We start from the raw sequence: 13,353 nt of genomic DNA, 5'->3' as shown, positions 1-13,353 counted from the left end.
ACAAAACCGAGTTTCTGCTCTCGTGAGGTGTACTTTCTGGCATGGGGAGAGGTCACTCATGATGATGACAAAGGGAATTGGGAAATAGGTAAAGTAGACTTAGATGGAAAGGGGGACACCCACACACATAAGAAGGACCCAGGGACCCAAGGAGGGAATTTGAGACTGGGGAAGCCATACTCATAGAGCCCCCAGAGTTCACAGTGATAGAGTTGCTATCCCCTCTCTTCTCCTAAGAGCTAGAAACTCACCCAAGGCCCCCACAGCTTACAAGAACTTGCAGTGAGTCAGGGATCAAGCTGACAGTAGACGTCAAACCTCTGGTCACCAGCAGATGAAGGTGTTTCCGTCAGCTGCCCTCCCCAGGTACCAGCTGGCGTCTCTGCCTCAGCCTCGTCACTGTGCCCCTCTCTCGTCCATACAGACAGGGGAACACTCGGCTTAAGTCTTCACCGAGTCACTGGTCAAGTCGGTGCCTGCAGGAGGCGGAAGTCAGCTTAGCCTCTCCTGCCCGAGCATGGGGTTCCAACATCCTCGCGACAGAGAAGGGGCAGGGGGCAGGAGAGGGAGGAGAAGTCCCCGTGTGCCAGAGGCTTGGACGAGTTGGGTGTCTTGCGAGGCTGAGGCAGGTTGGTGGCTGGAGGTGTTTCCGGTGTGTGGAGGGGATGTTTCCAGTGTGTGCGGCTCCTGGGCTCAGGACTTCTTTACCGGGTAGAAGCAGGGCTCGTGGTGAGTCTAGCCACGTGATTCTTCCTTCTTTGGTCCCGTAGTCAAAGCCTGGCCCACCTGGACCTCAGAGACTGCCACTTGCTGCTAGGGGGCGGGGGGGGCTAATGTCGCACAAGGATGAGGTGTGGGTCTTAGGGTGTGGTTGTGGGGGCTCAGGGAAAGTGGGCCTTATGTGGCATGGTGGAGAAGCCTTAGCAGGCCCGCGTTCTGGCCCTGGCTTCCTTGGTAAAATCTTACTCACTTTACCTCTTTGGGACTTAGTTTCATTGTTTATATAATGAGGGAGTTGAACCAGAATCTTTCTGAAGGTGCCTGCCAACTCTGACCTGGGGCTCCCTGGGTGTTCATGGAGGTATTTCTTAGGCAGAAGACTGAGAACAGCTACAGTCCTGTTTTCTGAAGAGATGGTGTCACCATCAATGAGGGCAGGTGGATGGAGACAGTTTTCCAGGGACCCCCCAGTTGCAAGCGGGAAGGGGCCAGAGATTGCATGAAGGTGGCTGATGAAGGTCATCCAGGTGACCCAGGATGTGAACTCTAGCTCCCACCCAGGGGCTTGTTTGGAGACAGGCTGTGTGGGAGCTGCCAGGGGACTATCTGTTTCACAGGGCCTGACTTGAGATGCCACCGTGCTCTAGGGAAGAAGTTCTGTCCTTTCTGGCCCTAAATCCTGGAGAGAACATAGGACTGCAGGTCAGGTGTCCCAGCCTTCCCTGTTTAGGTTCTGTGCCCCTTGCTGTGAGGAAGTTTTCCTTTATATTTATCCATTTTTTCTCATGTGGTTGTTGAAGTCCTTCTATTTAAAAAAAAAGGGGGGGTGAAAAAGATGGGCGAAAAGAAAAAAAAAAAAAAATCTCCAAGCCACCCATTCCATCTTGGCTTTTTAGTCTTGAGTTGTTCTTTAAAAGGTAGCAAAAATAAAGCACATGCAGCAAGCCCAGGGTCCCAGACCCTCAGAGACCAGTCTGGGGCTGTGGTGGCCTCCTTCCCCAGGGGTCAGCACTCCTCCAAGGCTGCGCGGGGCCGGGGGGGCGGTATCTGGGGCTGCAGCACCCGCCGCACAATCCGCCAAACAGAATGCCGAGTTTTAAAATTAGCATTTCTTCAAGACACTTTCCGCGTGCCACTTTGCTGCACTCTTACCTGGGCCTCATAGCTGTGAGCCCACCCCCTCTTGCCCCCAGAGTGGTGTGGCAGACAGGGCTTTGGGCCAGAATTCAGGCAGGAGCCCAAGTGATTGGTGACCAACGTCTTGTGCATGCCACATAATGTTCTGCAGCTCTTTTCAGATTTGCTAGCTCATTTGATCCTCACAGTGCCTGCGAGGGTAGGTGGTGGGTCCCCACAGTCGTTGAAACTGACTCACGGACAGCCTTGCCAAGATCCACTTGCTTGTACTTGCTGAGTTGGGGTCACCCACCCAGGTCCCCCGACTCCAGATATCATTTCTTCGGGTTTTAGTTGTTGTTCAACTGACCAGTGGGGCAGGGCAGGGACAGGGAGCGGGTCTTGGGCAGCTGACTTTATCTCTGTAGGTCGCAGATCTCTTTTCTACACACTGAATGGGGAAGGGAGCTTCAGAAGGTCCAGGTTCTCCTATTCTCACATGCTTTCAGCTTCTTGGAGCTCTTATGAAACCTGGCCTGCACTCCTTGGCCAGGAAGCCAGCCATTCACCATGTGTTTCTGGTGAGACTTCCTACATTTGGAAGCTTCTGGAATTGTGCAGTGCTTCTCAACCATTCCGACACATATGTAGGGCACGTCGTGCATGTACATATAGTCCTGTTTCTACCAAGTAGCTACTTAGAAATGAGGCTTCCTTGTGGGATCTGTGAGATTTTTTTCCCAGCAGATTGATAAGGTAGGCCCAGAGCTTTGCCTAGCATGTGTGTTGTGTGGATGTTACCTGTTTGCTGGCTAATTAACGTATAGCCACCCCACCCCACCCCGGCCCCGGAAGAACTGGCTAATGGGCAGTGTGAGATATTGGAAGTGCTGGCTTCAGCTCTGGATATTGCTTCCTGATAGAGTTGAAAAAGTAGGCTTTTCCCATGGAGAGGAAGGTAAGTCAGAGAACGCCTAGGCGTCAGTGTTCCCCGGATCCTGAGTGTAAGCCCACTCTTTATGAGGAGGGTCAAGGCACAGCTCAGACTGCACATTGTCTTGTCCGTGCGGCCCTCTGAGTGGCCTTTATTCAGAGAGACCCAGAGCCTGTATGAAGGGGCATAGAAATGTTTGTCTTTATTTAGAGCACACTAACACATGTTGGTTTAGGCTCTCCCAGGGCATGGATCTTGAAGGTTTGGGGTTGGACAGAGTGGCAGCATGCATATGTCTGTCTGTCTGTATTCCCCGGACGCAGGCTTGGCTCACAGAGAAGCCCTGTCATGCGGAATCCACAGGGCAGTTGTTTTGCTGGACAAAGCTTTTGATGACTTTTGTGTGAAGATTTGTCATATGGCACCCAGATCTTTGTTTTCCCGGAGGATGGGAAGGAGGATGGCAGAACCCAAAGCTGGGAGATGATTTAGGCCAGACTTCAGGGAGAACTGTGGTGGCCCTTTGCTGAGGGCTCCCAGAGAAACACAGAGCCTCTTTATCTGACAAGAGGGACTAGATGTCCCTGACAAGGTCCCTCCCATCCCGAGTCTGTGGGACTCTGAGACTGTCCCTGGAGCAGCACGAGCTTTGGGTGCCAGGACCTAAAGCGGGCTCTGTCTTTTCTTTCTGCCTCGGAGGCAAGCCTGACCTGGGTGGGGGCACAGGAGCATCGGGCCTGGAGCTCTAGCCTTGTTTCCTCGTGCAGAGAGAACTTCTGGAACTGACTCTCTAGGATTGATAGTATTTGTAAATAAAAAAGAGGAGAAAGCCACGTTGTCCCCCATCGCTGTCCGGAAAGAGCCCTGAGCTGCTCTAATTCTGTATTTGAATCACCACCATCACCCACCCATTCTGATGCTCCCTAGCCCTACGGAGCTCCGAGAGGCACTGGAGATGTGAAGGAGGTGGTGGCTGAGCCAGGAGGCAGGGACAGACGGGGTTGTCTGGGAAGAGGTTTGGAGATGGAAGAGGACTATCTCAGGGCAGGTCCACAGCTCTGGAACCCCTGGCACTGCCTGCTGTACCAAAGGCACGTGTGTGCTCCCATGGGCATACTATTCATTGGGAACCCCAGAGTCTGAAATAAACCGGTTAATGGCTGAATGAGGGTTGCTTTCACGTGGAGAGTCATATATCCTTTTTGTTGTTGTTCCTGTCTGCAGATGTAGCGTCTGAAGGCCTGACAGGTTGGGGACCTTTCCCTGGGCCCTCCCGTCTGTAAGGTTGTGCTTATTTTATGGTGCTTTTCTGTCCCCTCTCTTTTCTCTTTCCCACTCTCACACAGTCCTCAGGAACACGTGACTATTTGTTCACGCACTTGTGTTCCTATCTCCTTGGGGTACCGTTCTTCCAGGGTCTCTGACATCATTGAACGTATTACTTTTATTTCAAATGTGAACAGACCACAGGCTCACTGCAGAGCAGAGCCCCCCAGAAACCGCCTCTCCACCTCATCCTCGAGCGGGTCATCCAGAGCCCCGGGGAGAGGAGATCAAGGGTATCTCTGCTGGGCCCAGCTCAGCCCCACATCATGCCACCTATTGGGGGTAGGGGTGGCTCAGGCATGAATCCCCCACCCCCAGCACTATTAGTGCTTTCTTTTTTTCAGCTTGAACCCCGAGTAGTGGCCTTGAAGGTCTGAGACCACATGTCACCCTGCTAGGTGAGGATGACAGAGAGGGACAGGGACAGAGGGGACGGGAGTCCGTGCTCCTGGCCACTGGCCTCTCTCCAAGACAGGTGAACTCTGTGTCCAGAGAGGAACTCATTTAATCTTTTGGCCCTAATGAAAGTTGTTTGTGTTTTCTCTCCCTCGCTCTTCTCCCTCCTCTCTCTCCCTCAATGCCCCCGCCTCCACCCTCCAGCCTCCAAAAGAATTTAATCTGCTGGACAACAAACAATACTGTTATAAAACTTTGAAAACAAGAGGGTGAGGCCTCCCTGACAAGGAGAAGGGCATGCCGGGTAACAGCTGGCAGAGCCTGCCAGGCCCAGGACGGAGCCGGGCGAGGGCCCAGTTGGCCGGGTACCTGGGCGCCTGCCCCTGCCCAGCCCACCAGCCGAGCCATCCCCAGTCCAGAGGGGAAGGAACCGAAACAAAAGCAGGGGCAGAGAAGCTCCCGAAAAGGGGAAGTTGTATGTGTTCCCCTCTCTCTGATCTGATGGGAGTGTGCTAGCCTGTGAAACTTCCTCTCCCCCTCCCCCCACCTTCCTCCCTCTTTATCCTCCCTCTGCCTGCCTCCTCCCACCACTCTCTGTTCCAGGTCCTGAGACTGGCAGGCCAGGCCCCAGTAACAGAACCAGGCAGGCCTAGCCCTTCAGCTGCAGCCCCCAGGCGGCCAGCTGCATGGGAGGCAGGCGGGAAAGGTGCCCCGGGCTGGCTTTGGACTCTGGACATAGCCTCTGCGTGCCCAGCCTTCCCGCCCCCGACTAGGAAAGTGGAACCATGTCATGGGCTGTGCCCCGGTCTGCGTGCTTCACCAGCTGCGTGCCCCCGTATCGGGGAGAGCCACCACTCGGGGCTTCGTCGGTCTGCCCCCAGCGTGCTGGTGCCTGTGGGGGCCCTGCTGTCCCTCCAGCAGGAGTGGGGGCTGAGCTGTGGTGCCCCCGAGCCTCAGAGACCTGCTTCCCGCGGCAGGCAGACACAGGGTCCTGTGAGTGGGGGCCCTGGTGGGGTACTGCATCTGCTAGGTACTCTTGGTCATTGAAGGGGAGTGGGTGATTCCAGCCTTCCCGGTTAGATTTCACCTGAGACTGAAGGTTCACGGCCACATCCGTCTTCACCACACAGAGCATGTGGTTTGGGGAGTGATGAGGGGGAAGGAGCAGTGGTCTGCCTTTGCTTGGAGGTTGTTTGGACCTGTGAACTGGGCGGTGGGCATTGTGATTGTGTAATGGGCTGTGGGCCTGCTCACTTCTCCTCTTGGGGGAGGCAGTTCAGGGCTGGGCCCATCCTCCTCTGCTAGAGCTAAGCCACTCTCTGGGGAAACGGGGGGCCCCCCATGCTCCCATCTCCACTCCATCACTCATCCTTCTCTGTGCTCCCCACTGTCTCCTGCTGCCCCCCACCCCCGTCTCCTGCTGCCCCCCACACCGCACAGCTTCCCAAGGCATCCCATCCTCCCAGCCAGGCAGCCATTCCAACACTGTACTGAATCTGGGAGATTTCCAGATGCCGGTCTTCATCCATGGTGTCAAGGAAGGGACCGGGAACCGAACTTTGTGGAGAGCGGCTGTCTGGGTAGTTAGGCCTCTGTACGCCTGCCCCAGGGAAAACCAGAGCTGCTGATGCAGGGTCCATGTGAGCGGAGAAGACTGTGATCTCTCGCCCTGTTACTTCCACAGGCATTCGAGGGGCGCAGTGGGTCTTGAGCATGTTATTCCCACTTCAGGATCCAGCGTCTGGGAAGCGCACTGATCCCTGGATGCTGAGCCCCTTTTGAGGGGGCGGGATGGGGGGAGGCGAGCGGCCAGGAAAAGAGCCAGCTCCATGTTCTCCTCCCCGGCCCCCCATACACATACCCTTCATTTTATCACCCTTTCCTCTGATTCATTAACCACAGCTAGTTGGCACCAGGCCCCACCCTGACAGCTCAAGACAAAATGTCCAGGACACTGTGTCTGGCCTGGGGCCGAGTGACAGGAAGCTGGGCCGGGCCTCTCTGTGTGCACATACAATGGGCTAGGGCCGTCTGGGGGGCAGAACAGTCCCTGTGTTCATAAAGGTCTTCCCCAGGCCTCTCTCTCCCCAAGGTGACTCTTCCCCCACTGCCAGGGGCCTCGAAACCAGCATTCCAGGTGGCAGGAAGACCTCCGAGCTGGGCTCGGCTTCCGGCGCCCCTCCCCCGCGTCAGTCATGTAAGTAGCGGGACTCAGCACCCAGCCCCGGCGGGAGGGAGAAGCTGCTGCCTCGCAGGAACCTTCCAGCGCTCTGGATTTGAACACGTCGTGGTAGCACAGAACGAAGCGGCAGCATCAGCTTCCTGGGGCTTTGTGTCTCTTGGCTCCGGGGGTTTGCTTATGGGCCTCATAAACCAGGATTCCTCCTCTCCTCTCCACTTTCCTCCCATGTTATTTTGTGGGCACCAGGCCTGGCATGGGATTTTTAGGACTTTAAAAGACACAGACAGCATCATTTCTAGAATGCAGTAGAAGCTCTCTTTGCAATCTCCAGACTGCTGTTTAACCCATGGCCCACGAGTTTTGTCTATTTAACCCTCAGATGTTTTTGTTTGGCCTACACAGAGTTTTTGTTGATTTTTTTTTTAAATGTATCTGATTTGCATGCCTTTAGACAAAAAGCCTCTCTGGGTCACTACTCCTGCTGCATGTCGCTGCTTCTATCCTGTTTCCTGTCCCAGCCCTGGAGCATTTGAATGCACTCGACACCAGGCCTCATGAGCCCTCCTTCTTTTTAGAACTGCGGTCCATTCCAGGGAGGTGCAGGCCCCTGCTCTCGGGAGTCTGGGCTGAGCAGGAATTAAAGCCGCTGAGTTCTCATTCACTCTGCGGTGGCCTTTCCTCCACCCTCGGTCCCTGCCTAAGGCGGAGGAGGGTCCTAGGCAGGAGGGGGTGGTAGAATGTCTGCAGAGAAATGGATGGGGGCCGCAGTGTGCTTCCCAAACCCTTTTCCCCCCGCACGGTGGCCCCTCCCAGAGCTGACATACCCACCCCTCTGGCTGGCCGGTTTTCCTTCCCGGACAGCCCACCAAGCCCTTCCCACTGGCCAGTTTGCCTGGGGCCATTAGGCCAGGCAGGGAGGATCACACCATCCGCTTTTGACGGCCCAGCCCTCGCAGGCTGGGGCTTCTCCGGGCTGCCTTCTTACAGATGGAGGTGGCCATCGAGCTGCGTGCCAGGGAGCGCAGGCCCCTTCCAGCCCCCATCCAGCCCCCTAGCTACATCCAGCTGGGGAACAAGAACACCAGCTGGCTTCAGGTAAGTGAGCCATTGCTTGGCAGACTTCATGAGAGAAGCCTGGTCCTTTTGGGAGGGCTGAGACCTGCATAGACTCTTGTATCCAGTGGGGTTGTAGGGGCAAAAGGTCTTGGTACTAGGATTACTTTCTTCCCCTCTTCTTGTGTTAGAGTGTTTATGGTACTGTGTTAAGAATGATGTCTCTCTTCCTCCAGAGAACTGAGTATGGTAGAACTCAGGTGCTGGGAGCCTGAGCTCTGGGTCATGGCCATTAGTTCCCTCAGTGATGGTTGCTCCTCTGCAATACCCCCCGCCCCCCCGAACTCTGGGCTGATGCTCCCTGGGTAGCAGGAGAGACTGTCATTAATCACCCTGATGACCATGTAACGTACGTGCATCCTGAAGGACAAGAACTAGGTGCTGTGACCCAATCCCTGGCTCACCTGGGGAAGGCTTCAGGCGACCTGCATTACCTGGGGGAGGGTTGACGGGTGGTAGTTCTGGGAGGGTGAACAGAGAATGTTCCAGAAAGAGGGAGCAGTGTATGCAAAGGCCTGCTGGGGAAGGAAGGGGGCCATCTGGATCACTGAAAGACACTTGTGTGACAACACATTAGGAAATGTTCTGTGGATACTGGCAGTTGGAAGTTGCTAAGGAGGAAGAGTTCAGCTGGAGTCAAATGCCGAAAAGCTGAGAAGGACCAAATATAGAGCCCCAACCCCCTCTATGAAATGACTATCATTTACCACTTCCTGACCTTACAACCCTGGAAGTTACCTGCTTACCGGGGCCCAGCTGTTGACGGCAGGTGTCCTTGATCAGAGCTGCTGCCCTGCCCTCCTGTCAGTGGCTGAGGCTGTGCAAAGGCCCTGGGCTCGGAGCCCAGTGCTGGGGTCAGAATCTGCAGTCCAGCACAGGCATTGTGGGCGGGTCCTCTCCAGCGCCTCCCCCCAACACAGCCATGCTGTGGGTGCGGGAGGACGCAGCAGGCCAGCTCAGAGCACCGGGCCCCCTGCAGAACCAGCTGGGCTCCTGTCTCAACCCAAGTTCAACCTGTTGTCAGTCACATCCACAGCCATGCAGAAACATTGCCTAGGACTACCTTGCCTCCCCCTGCCCCAACCTTGCTCACAGTTGAGATCAAGAACAGAAGGAGATGATAGACCAGCCATGGAGCAGGCACAGTGGGCCAAGGGGCAGGAACAGAGACTGTGGAGTTAGATCTGGGATCTGCACCGTGTATTAGTCACGTGACCATGGGCAAGTTACTGAAGCATGTTAAAGAGCAGTTTCTCCTGCAAGCATGGGAATAATCCATGCTTCCCGGGGCTGACACAATTAAAGAGCACACTTCAGTGTTCAGATTTTATTTCCTCCTCTTTCCTGGAGAAGCGTGTGCTGTTATTTCCAAGAGCCACAATATTTACAGGCCTGTGTCTGGAGGCCCACACAGCTGGTAGAGAGCCGCAGAGGTACAGATTCCACTGTCTCTCTTTCCGGGGTTGCGGTATCCCGGGAAAACAGACACGTTTTCTCAGCTTCAGACAACCAAAAACGACCCATTTAGGAGATGGAAAATCTAATTTGAACACAGGATGCAAATCTTATTTTCAGACAAATTCTGAAAACAACACACAACTCAGTTCTCAGAGGATTATCTACTTAACACGGTTTTAGGACATCACGTTTTTTTGTGTCACGGCCGAGGATAAATAAGATTGCCAATGTTCTGAGCCTTACATAAGGCGGGGAAGGAGGAGCCTGAGCTCTTTCTGAGCAGGGCACATGGAAGGGTTGCCCAGGTCTGGGCGAAACGCCCCTCTGTGTACTGGCTAGAACCTCATGGGCAGATAGGGTGCTTGTTTCCTGACGACGTGAGCTAGGATTGGAAAACACTTCGCGTGCCATGAAATATTTTCTAGAGCAGGGCAGTGCTAATGAAGGTATCAGTGCATTTTAATAATAGCTCTGGGAGACTTGATTTTATTCTATAGCTAATACTCTTATTAGGACCCATTGTGGAATTAAACAGCATTAACCAGACTTCATGAGTTATGTACCACTACCGGGTGTGTGAAGCCTCAGCCGTGATGTCAGCCGGCCTCGAGCGCCACTGGGGAGCTCTTCGCTGGGCCTTTGTCACGGATGGTGATGTCACATCACAAGCGGAACCGCAAGAAGACCTCCCTCCCTCCTCGGGGCAGAGCCTGGGTCTTCCGATGACATCTTCCTTCTTTCTTCAATGAGATCCTCTTCTTCTGGAAGCTGGTTTCACATGGTGGCTTAGATTTTTCCATCTTTGTATCTAGCACCATTTGAAATCAGTGTTTTAGGAGTAAGAATTGCAGCACAGCAAAGGGCCACCTGCAGAGGAGCCTCCGCGGGTGGGACGGGCGCCCTCCCCCTGCCCCTGAGCCGGCCCAAGAAAGGAAGACCTTGCAGAGGAGAGTGCACCCTAGCGTACGTGGGCTGTGGAGGGGTGATGGAGCGGGGAGGGTGTGGTGTGTAAAGGGAACTCTGCCTCCGAGCAGGGGCAGAGGGGTGCCAGCTTGCCACAGCCACCAGGGCTCACCTGCCCGTTGGGCCTTCAAGCGCAGAGATGGGGCCGTGCTCCACGCGGGGCTCGATTGTACCAGGGGAGGGGCGGGGCTGTGTACCCGGAGGACGGCCCCATCCGCGTCAGCACTGCGCCTGCTCTAGACGCCCCGGAACCTTCAGCTGCTGCTGCAGGGTGGCTGGAATCAGACTCGCCACCTGCACGGTCGAGGGCAGGACCCCCAGGAGCGCCACTGGACCCATCTCTTACACAGGCTGACCGATTTCTCCTGGTGTTCAGAGTCTGTTTTTGTCTAGCACCATTTGAAATCGGTTATGATGTAGGGGGAAAAGCAGCAGCCTCGAAGCCTCATGCCAACCGTGGTGAGCAAGCGCCTGTGGTCTCCTGGAGGACGGATGGGCAGAGAGTGGGGAAGGACGATCTCGCGCTTTTTTCACTAACTTCTTTAACTGCATTTATGATGCCTTATTGCAGAGGTAAGAGAGAACTGAATGTCTTTTGAAAAACAAATGGCCATAATGCATCTGATGTCCCGGGTTGCATGTTGCTGAAATGTGGCAGCTGCTGCAGCTGCTGTCAGCGGTTGCTGTTGAATCATCTTTCCGTGAAGAGTCTGTTCGTGCCTCCTGACCTGAATAAATACTTCACTCTACTCAATTAATCATGTCTTTGTTTTTCATCTGTCATTTCCTATTCATAATTCCATGATAAGCGGGGTCCTGAAAAGGTAACTTGAGATGTAGATTCACCTACTTCCTAAGCATTTGAGGAGCCAGCCCGTTAGGACAAGAATGGAATTCTGTGAGCCAAGAAACACGTGAGAGAAAAGATCACAGAAAAGAGAGGTGCTCAAGCCCAGGCCAAGGGATGCTGCTTATGGAAGGGGAAGCTGAGGCTGGTTCCAAATGGACTGGAGCCCTGGCACCTCTGTGGTCCGTGATCCTTTGAGAAATTTTGTCGAACCGAACCCATGGTCACATGGCTGGTAAAGGAGAGCAGCCTGAGGATTTCCCTTACTTCATAAAAGATGCAGGAGGTCTACTTGTGGTTCATAGTTTCTATGAACCCTGAAGACAGGGCGGACCAGTTCTGGAAAGGTATTCAGCGATTAGCCAGATCTGACGTCACGGGGGATTAGACCTGCGGAACCTGCGGGTCGGAGGGCTGTGGCCCCCTGAGGGAGCGTTTTGCGCAGATGTCCGGCGACATCTTGAATCTGTTTTTCAAGACCATGCAAATCTTAGGGTCCACCCATAGGGGCTCTGGTTATACTGCTCCAGGATCAGGCCTACATTTTTGTTCTCAAGTTTCCCCAGGTGACTCTCGTGTGCAGTCACAGGGGAGAGCCACCCCTCTGGGGTCTTGCTTTCCTACTCAGACGGTGGTGTGAGGACCCCCCTAGCATGGGTGTATGAGTTGTTGGTCCTCGTCTCCTTGGGCTGCTGTAAGAAAATACTACAGCCCGCGCAGATTATAAACAACAGATACTTCTGTTTTGGATGCTGGGAAGGCCAAGATCCAGTGGTGGCGGATTCAGCGCTTGGTGAGAGCCAGCTTGCCGGTTCAAAGACTGTGCCTTCCCAGGGCAGAGGGGCTGAGGGAACCCTCTTTACAAGGGCACTAATCCCATCGTGAAGGCTCTGCCCCCATGACCTAATCTCTTCCCAAAGGACCCACCTCCTAATAGCTCACCTTGGGGTTTTGGTGGGACACAAACATTCACACAGTAACTGTGTGGAGACAACACACCTCATTTCTTTCAGTCCTGGAAGTCCAAAGTGTGACCTCATTTCAGGAGACTGAACTCAAGGCACTGGCAGGGCCAAGCTCCCACCAGAGGTCCTAGGAGAACCCGTTTACTTGCCTTTCCAGCTTCTAGAGCTGCGTTCTTTGGCTTGCGGTCCCTGCCTCCATCCTCAAGGCCGGCAGCAGAGCATTCGGCCACAGGGTCACGCCACCTTCTGCTGCAGTCAACTTCCCCACTGACCTCCCTTCTAGGGAACCGTGTCATTTCACTCAGCTCCCCCTCCCCCAAGATCCCATGTGCAAAGACCCTTAGCCACAGAGGGGACATTCACAGGTCTCTGGAGGCCATTAGCCTACCACGAGCAGCAGTATGTCGAACTCGTGGCAATGCTGAATCTTGGGCCCCACCTGGGACCTGCTGGATCAGAATCTGCGTTTTAACAAGACTTGCCTGCACACCACAGCCGGAGAAGCGTGGTCCCATGGGGTCCTACCCAAGGAATTCTCCAATAAGGAATTGAGTCCCATGTCAAATACAAATTGAAGGGGTGTTTTCCCAGGAGCCTTTTCGGGTGGTGCTGGGTGATCCGATGACTGGCATTTTCCCAAACACCATAACTAAGTGCCTATCTAAACGACGGTGGTCTCCAGAGTCTCCCTGAAGCCACCAGCCCTAGGCACCAGGATGCTGGAGCTCTTGCTCGGTTTCCACAGTTGGAAACAAGGCTTGCCACTGCCACATAAAACAATTCCATTTTTTAAAAGCTGTGTAAGGGAGATAGATGTTTATGATGTAAACATAGGCAGCTTCTGCTACTCCCCATATACAAGTTTTCTTGGGGTAGCGAGTCAGGAGTTGGGGTGGGTTACTTTCTCATTGTGACCTATACTTGCGGCGATTCGTGCACCTTCAGGTACGTAAGTGAGAGGGCAGAAAAAGTTTACTGACCACAGCCCCCAACATTCTGCTTCCCCATATTTAAGCAACAAGGGACAGAGGTGAGCCCTTTTAAAAATGTCGATTTCAGAGAAGGAAAGCAGAAAAGACCTAGTTAATACTAGATCCAAAATGAAATTTAAAATGTCTTCTGGGAATCACAGCAAGGACAGGAACCTCTGAATAATGACCAAGTTGGAAGGACTTCAGGAACGTCAAATGCCCGGAGAGTCCACAGGAGGGCAGCAGTGCTACGCGGTAGAAAGACTGACCACTTCAGTGCAACCTTTTCTGGGTGAAATCGGAAATGATGAAAGCAACATTCCCTAGGTGGGGAAACAACAACAAAAACCATGTGCATGGGT

This window comes from Neomonachus schauinslandi, chromosome 6 (genome assembly GCF_002201575.2).
Source record: "Neomonachus schauinslandi chromosome 6, ASM220157v2, whole genome shotgun sequence".
NCBI lineage: Eukaryota > Metazoa > Chordata > Mammalia > Carnivora > Phocidae > Neomonachus > Neomonachus schauinslandi.
The sequence above is the reverse complement of the archived record's forward strand: the minus strand, read 5'-3'. Positions refer to the sequence as shown.